Source organism: Etheostoma cragini, chromosome 15 (assembly GCF_013103735.1).
Source record: "Etheostoma cragini isolate CJK2018 chromosome 15, CSU_Ecrag_1.0, whole genome shotgun sequence".
In the NCBI taxonomy this organism is placed as follows: domain Eukaryota; kingdom Metazoa; phylum Chordata; class Actinopteri; order Perciformes; family Percidae; genus Etheostoma; species Etheostoma cragini.
In genome coordinates, this window is record NC_048421.1 from 5188513 (window position 1) to 5196679 (window position 8167).

At 39.1% G+C, this 8167-nt stretch overlaps 1 long non-coding RNA gene across 1 annotated transcript in view; it reads left to right on the forward strand.

Annotated features, from left to right (window-relative positions):
* Positions 1 to 1315: 1315 nt before the first annotated feature.
* Positions 1316 to 8167, forward strand: part of LOC117958548 — a 25919-nt gene continuing 19067 nt past the window's right edge. Inside the window, exon 1 of the long non-coding RNA XR_004659752.1 lies at positions 1316 to 1468. This is a non-coding gene — a long non-coding RNA (uncharacterized LOC117958548). The remainder of the gene's footprint in view (positions 1469 to 8167) is intronic.

Sequence of the window (8167 nt, forward strand, 5' to 3'; positions counted from 1 at the left end):
TGCTGGTTGTTTCTCCTATCATTCCTATCCACTGCAGCACTTTGCCTTTAAATAAACTTTGTTAAAGAAAGTCATATTATGTAATACTATATACTACTGTATATATCATACTATATAATACCAAATAATCTCTAACCCTGACCTGGGAGTTATGAATGATCAAAAGAAGCCTAAGTTTTCCTTTTGTCTGGTCTTACTACAACATGGTGTTTCTGGAAATTCCACCATAGCAGGGCAAGAGTTATCCTACAGTAGATGCTCTGTTTATAGTTACTAAGGACAGCAGAGAGTAGGCCTTACAGCTGTAGTATCTAATGATTTCTAACTTGAATCAGGTTCTGTTCAAAGTAAATACTACTGATGCAAGGGGGTTTACATTGAGTTGGAGTGAACTTTGGAATGGATGTGATGAGTTGGATGGGATCTTTGAACAAAATCCTATATGTTATCTAACATGTGACCGAACATATCCTATATAAAGAATGTCTAAGGTATTGAAAGGTAGAGTGTGTTCATTGGGTTAGTACTTTCCAGGCTTCTGCAGAGCTTGTAAATTTACGCTGAATCTTTGATGTAAGAAACTTCATAATCTAGAAACAGTGTCTAGGCGTTTTCTTTTCAACACATCATCCAGCCTAGTTGTTCAGACAACACACAGCAAACATCAATGTGTGACTTAACAAAGTTCTTCCAGTGCCACAGAGGAGATAATACAACTGTTTTCACAGGATGAGCAGTGCTACCCATGATAAGTAAACTGACCTTTATGAGTGAAATTTGTGGAGTTTCCTGTGCACTCCCAGCTGATTTTTAATCCATTAAATTCCTAACACACACAGACACACATACACTCTGGGCCAGATGTACTAACGCTTTGGTGCCCACTTTAGGTGTATTTGTTTTAGAACGTGCGCTTAAAAGCATGGCGAGGTGTGTACAAACAGGCCGCACTGAGGTAAAAGCACAGACTGCCTGTCAATAAAAATTGTAAATAGCAGGTATCCTTGAACATGCCTCGTGGCGTAATGGCAGCAAAGACAAAGACAGGCTAAGGAGACAAGCTGAAAGGATTTTTTGGATCACCGTTTTTCAGTTCAGTCATTAAGTGTTACAGATTAAGCAACCATGCAATATTACAGTTACTGAAAGAAACCAAAGGTGACATCTTGGATTTGGCATCAAATCTCCGACTAAGCGTTCACATTCTATTCCGGCAGTCACTACATTACATAAAAACATACAATGGCATCGGGATCATTTCAAACAGTCACAGCATTAGCCCATTCAATTGCGCTTTTAAATGTATAGTGGTTTAATGGGCGGAGAAAGGCGCTGATTACCCAATGAACTGGAGGTTTGGTAAATACAACGTAAGCTGATGTGTCACAGCGTGCGTTTTCTGCGGGTTGGCCATGGCGCTGATAACGCTACATTCGCAAATGTACGTACAGTACATCTGTCCCTCACAGTGACTGTGTTGCCTTTCAGTGGACAGCTGTGATTTAGAATAATTTTGCTTTCTGACTCTACACGATTTGACATCCAGCGTGATGAAGTGTGAAATTTGTGAAACGCTAAGTGCACAGGAACCCATAATGAATCATCAGCCTACTTAGGATTAAAAAAAAAAAAAAACTTGGAAGATGCAGAGAGGCACCAAGACGCAGACAGAAAGAGCAAGGATGTGAGAGGGAGGCTTGCTAGAGGGTGTTGAAAGAGGGTAGTGCGAAGAGAGAAAAAAGCAGAGGCAGAGGCACAGATGGAGAGGCAAGAAAGGAGAGAAGGGGAAAGGGAGCTTGAAAGGGTTAGGCATAGAGAGAATGAGAGAAGGAAAGGTAAACAGAGGTGGTATTGTGTTTGCCATAATGAATGATCAGGGCTGCAGTGTAATTAATCACAGACAAGTTTCTGTTCCTGGCAATGTACACATGCACACACACACACACACACACACACACACACACACACACACACACACACACACACACACACACACACACACACACACACACACGCATACACCAACATATTCCCAAAGACTCTACTCGTGAAAAGATTGAAACAAACAGGTGTGGCTGATGAAGAAATAATGAGAGACAATTTTAAAATGATGACATAAGAATCTTTACAGCACTGACGCTTTGGTAATTAACCCATAACCTTTTCAGGCTTCTCTCTTGTGAATAGACAGATAGCGACTGGGGCGGTTCACTTGTTCCCGGGCAGTCACGGTTAATTGAATACAGAATCAACACTTCTCCGCACTGCTTACACGTTACACATGCTAAGTACCTCCGTTATTGAGCGAGGGAGAGAAGTGTGGGTTGAAGGGATGCAGAATAAGTAAAGTGCTTTCGTAATGTTTAGCCTTTTTTACTTTGTATTCTGGCATTGCTAGACATTGTTCAGTATACACACATTTACAATGTGTATAAAAACAAATTGCAAATCACTTAAGAACTGCAGCAAAATTAATGCTGCCTTTTCAGCAGTTTATCAGCCTCTTCAATAGGATCTGGTATCAGTATCAAGTATCCAATCCATGTCACTTTTGGGTAATTTTTCTAAACAATTTTTAAAAAGTGGCCTGATCCCTTGGTGTTGACCTGTAAAGCTGCAACTGGTGACGGTGTGTAATAGCTAAAATGGCCACACTTTGTTTTGTATGTGATCATGCACCAGTGGAATATGAACAGACTTTATTAACGGTTGACGCTATTTCCTAACACTAACATGCATCAACTTTTCGGAAAGGTTACACTTCTATCAAAAAGTTACATGACTCTGAAGTACCCCTACATTTCACTGCATATATTGAGATATATGACAGATTAGTCATTGAATCTTGAATATTTCATATCTATAGTAGGATACAAATGGGCATGATGTTCAGCCCTGCACAGCTCAGTCTGCTAGCTCCTCAGAAAAAAAATGTTGTGTCTCTTTTGCTGGCAAGATGTCCAACTCTCCTCACCAGCCACGTGTTCACTTTGGCTCTCTGCCACTCTGCGCTGGGCAGGTACAGTATGGACTTGTATGAGCTTATGAGCTGGGAGCTGCTGTCCATAATTTAAAATGAGCTGGCATCGATAGGGTTTGTCTGACAGAACAATGAGCTGAAGGCTGTACCAAGGTGCAAAGCCGGGTGTTGATTCTCAGTGGGATTGCCAGTACTAGGCAGTCTTTCATATTATAGGGAGTCATTGTTTCAGTTTGAATTTCAAAAATCACATAATGCCACTTCATGCATGGACCACCTGCAAACGCATCAAAATGAATGTACTTGATTTCCCTTATGCCAGCCTTAAAAAAGGCAATGTGTACACACCGTTTACATCTAAGTGAGTTAGTGTATGTACAGGATGTTTGTGTGTCCTTGTGTATGTTTACGCAATAGTGCTTAAATGAATGTATTTACAGGAGAGCTCTTGTACATCTATGTATAGTGTGTGTGTGTGTGTGTGTGTGTGTGTGTGTGTGTGTGTCTGTCTGTCTGTTTCTGTGTTTTTATCTACACTCAGAGGTCAGATGCCAGACAGTATTGATCACCACATTGAGCAGATAATCATTAAACAGCTCATTATGATGTCACCCAAATAGTTAAATATTCACAAACACCCTGCTGAGTGTGTCCCACCCTTCACTATCAATATTTTCCATCTCTTTTGCTCAATTTTTGCTGGTATCAACACCTCGCCCCTCCATTTTATTAAATGCTATCACATTTTTTAAGCCAATTTTTTTAACATCCTCTCTCAAGTTTAAATATATGCTATAATTCCCAAAAAGTGTGATCACTGCTCTTTTATCTTCACTGTGTTCTTTATTTTAACCTTTACTGTTTTCCGTCTTTCCATTTTGCCTTTGTTCCATTTTTCTCCCATTAATGTATTTCTCTTACTTATTCTTTAAAAATATTCAAAAACTGACTTTTACAAACTTACACAACCTTATGCAAATGTTATACATGATGTCTGTCATAAAAATATTTCTAAGTCCGTTCACCATTGTCAGTTTTTGTATTGTTTGGGACATTGCTACCATTATCACAACAACAAAAACAGTTGTCTTTCTTTCTTTTTTCTTTCTTTCTTTCTTTAAGATATTTCAGAAATGTTAAAAACATGGACAACCTAATTAGTTCACTATGTTTTTTGTTTCACTGTGAGTTACACCCTAAAATAATGATTGAATCCATGTATTCTGACTCATAGACTATTCAGCAGTCTCGGCTTACATGAAAAAGTAGATCAAAGAAAAACTTAGGATCAATTCAATTATCAGGAGAGGAGGAAAAGGAAGCGAAACGCAGGTGAATAATCTTTCTTTCTGGCTCTTAAAATCTGGTGTGTTTCACTGAATGCAGCCATAGAACACCCATGTAGGATTAGAGCAACGCTGGAGCAGGCAAAATGAGAAAATGCTGTGTGTAATTCTGGCAGTCACGCCATTTTAACCTTCCCTTGTGTAGCTTGAATGACGCTCAAACAACTTCAAGATTATGTACAAGCAAATATGCTCAAACATATGGACACCGATGGCAGCCATGTCTATGTCTTACTGTCTCTGCTGCTATTCCAAATAGAAAAATCGCATGCAGGTTAGTTACAGTACAGTCTAAGGAAATGTCATAAACAAAACAATATTTAAACAGTAATATTGTTAAAAGCTTGAAAATTATTGCCTCACTCCTTGCCGCTGGCACACCACTTTGCTGGGAGGAGAGTGGACGCCATCAGCTTGTTCAGTTTCATAGCTGCCGTCTGCTGGCGAACAGTGTTGGATGAGTTACTTCCAAAATGTAATTAAACAATTATGTAATTAAATAAACAATATAGATTACTAGATACTGTCGTTTGTGAGTAATACGCTTTATTACAGTATTACTGTCTCAGAATTGTAATGCGTGGTGAGTGGTGAAAGAAACTCAGAAGTAATGCAAAAGTAGTGTGTACTTTTGCATGACTTTTGAGTTACGTTCACAAAAATAACACCGGGAAGTTTGACTTGACAGCTAGTTTGTGAATTTCACCACTGGGTCAATAAAGTCTCCTCTTTAGGCACTATAATACATAAAAGATTATTTGTAATATTTTGTAAAATGTATATGAACAGGCAAAGTAACTAAAGCTAAAAAATAAGATAAGTAAAACGTACATTAGTCAAGTAGGAGAAAATGAAAATGCTCAAATAAAAGTCGTATTGAAGTACGGCATTGTTGTAAAATGTAAGTTTAAAGCACTTTAAAAAGAAATGTCGTTTTTTAAGTTTAAAACTAAAGGCAGTCTAAAGGAAAGAGTCAATTATACTGTGATTGAAACTCACTATCTACATTGTTACAGTACTTAATTTACAGCTGGTATGTGAAAAAGTACACAGCCTTATTTGTTTAATAGTAATTTAGTTTTAGTATGAACCATCACAGGAAGTGTTTTTATTTTGAAGCAGGCTGTATTTCTCTTGCTAGCTTATTGAGATTAACAGAGACGCTAGATGCAAAGCGTGTCCGTCTGCTCACTTCCTTGTCACTTCTCACTCCTAAATCTGCCACATATTGAACAGTAAATGGTCACAGTAAAAGACAAGCATTTTTGGCCGTCCTTCAAAGCCTTTCCACTACAGGCACAGTAACTCTCCACGGCTGATAAAATGCAATGGTATTTACGTGCAGCAAGCCTCAACATTAATTCCTGACATGTTTATCTATCGGACACACTGCTGTCCATGATGACATAATGTCACCTGTTGGGACGCAGATGTTGTCCTTACCGTCTCTGGGTCTGGCTCTGTCCACGGGAACAGAGACGGGACAACAGCTCGCTTCAACACAGCGTAATGACTCCTGAGAATAGTGTTAATCTCGCAAATGTATCTGGCTCTGCAGTCACCTCAACCACTGAATACAGCAGCAGGAAATAATACTCACGGCTTTTTTTCCTGTGAAGAAATGTTTTGTGGTGTTGGTGAATTCTTTAAAATAAAAGCACCACTAAATGTTGCTTTAAAATGCGTTGTAACTCGCATTATTGAGATTGCAATCAGTATAATATACTGAAATAAATACCGAAAATTAATTAGTACTGTATTATATTTCTGCCTTACGCAAAAAGGAATACATTACTGTAATTGCGCTACTTTTGTAACGTATTGTTCCAAACACTGATGGCAAAGGGACCGTTGTTCGGCTCAATTTCTGCAGCCAGTGGAGCATGAAAGCATTTTGGAACAGCAGCCAGCTATCTAGCGGACGGCTGGCAAGTGTGTGGATGAAGCATTAAGTTGTTAAATGTTACCTTTTTAGCGGCTGGCTAGTTAGCTAGTAGTTAAAATGGTGGCTGCCGGGGCTGCATTGGCTCATGTGTTGACCAATCAACGATGTTTACTTACAAGCGTTCCCAGCAGTTGCGTTTTGAACGGAGTAAAAAGGAACTATGAAAAATGTCCTTTGGTACAAAAATGCCTATTGACCTCTTACATAGTTCCCAAAAAGGGATGCACAATTTGTGAAAAATGGGGTGAGTGTAAAACCCAGCTGCAAGGAAGAAAAGGCTGAGTAGAGAAAGGAGATTGGCTGAAAGAAGGAAGGAAGGAGACGGGGAGATGTGGGGGCGGCAGGGAGACCAGAGGCGACGCTGGATAAAAGGATGGATGGCTTGAGGAAAAAAGAGAAGAAAGGGTGGAGGTTTAAGGAAAGGAAGGGATGAAAGTTCGAGAGCAGAGGGGAGTGTGGAGATAAGAGGTAAAGGGGATCGAGAGGGAACAGGATTACCAAACCCCTGCTTGCAACTTACAGGCACATAGGAGAGCTTAACAAGAGGAACATAAACACACACATGGGAATAAAAACATCTGACATTCACACTTACTAAAGCCACAGTCACTAGAAACTGGTTCAACAAATATAGCAGCAGGACGTGATGGCATACTACAGGAACAAGGGGTTGCAGCTCAACATTTAGCCATGTTTAACTAATACTTGCTTTCCGAGTAAAATGGAGTTGTATCTGTCCCAAACTGTTTGGCACACTATAAGAACCAAATATATGTGTTTGGGTTTTCCTTATCCAAATAGAGGGCCAATGGATGGAAGGTGTTATTGTACAGCTTGACAAACATTTTCATTTAAACTTAAGATTTGGGGCAATAAAAACCTAATTATCGTTATTATTATCATTGTATTACGATTTAACTAAAAGTCTTTCTTCTTGGGAGAGCTCTCCATTAAGAAAGCTTTGGTAGTATGATTTGCTTTTGGTTGCTGTTGGTTGTTGGTTGTTAGTGTAACTAGTTTTGAATCAATCAATACTCATGTATTGCCTTGCATTATCTTACAGTATACTTATTAACCATATGCAAATCAGCTTTCAAAATAAATTTAAATAAATTCTATCGTCTGGCCTTGTTGGTAAACTCCTGCTACTCTGTGCTGTGACTCTGATGCTGCTGCTGTGGGCTACAGCGCAGTCACTTCATAATTAGCATCCGTTGTCTGACTACGTATTGATAAAACACTTAGTTGTTTAAATAAATTAAACTATTTTTATTGATGAATGTCAGTTCCTAATTCCTTTTAGTGAATACATGAATGCTGTATTTCTACTGTTTACCTATGGTTAGCATTGTGACAAAAGAAAACTTTGGTGCCATCATGCAAACTTTGCAAAGTTTCAAAACCCTGTCTGTGAGTATTGCAAACGTGCATTGTTTCAGTATCTGAACATTTAATCTCAATAATCTATTTATCTGAGGCCAGCAAATGCAGCCTCTTTTGGTTTGTATTCAACAATAACAGACACCCATAATACCCTGAGCAGGACTGACACTCCATGTTGAATTTTCAGCTGAAAGGTCACTGTGATGGGGGTGAAGCATGTTTATCTTAAACAAATGTGCTGAACATAGTTCATGTCAAAGGTTAGTGTGTCCACAATGCTTACACGAAACACACATGAAGAATGCATAAAATTCATAAGAACAGGTGAGCGTGTATTACAACTTTAGGCACGTGCACAGACCTACTCACACATATGCACCCTTGAGCCTTTCTCTGTAACGATTTCCATGGTCAATAAAAGAGACTTGACTTACTGAAACCAAAAATGTGTGTGTGTGTGTGTGTGTGTGTGTGCTTGTGTGTGTGTGTGTGTGTGTGTGTGTGTGTGTGTGT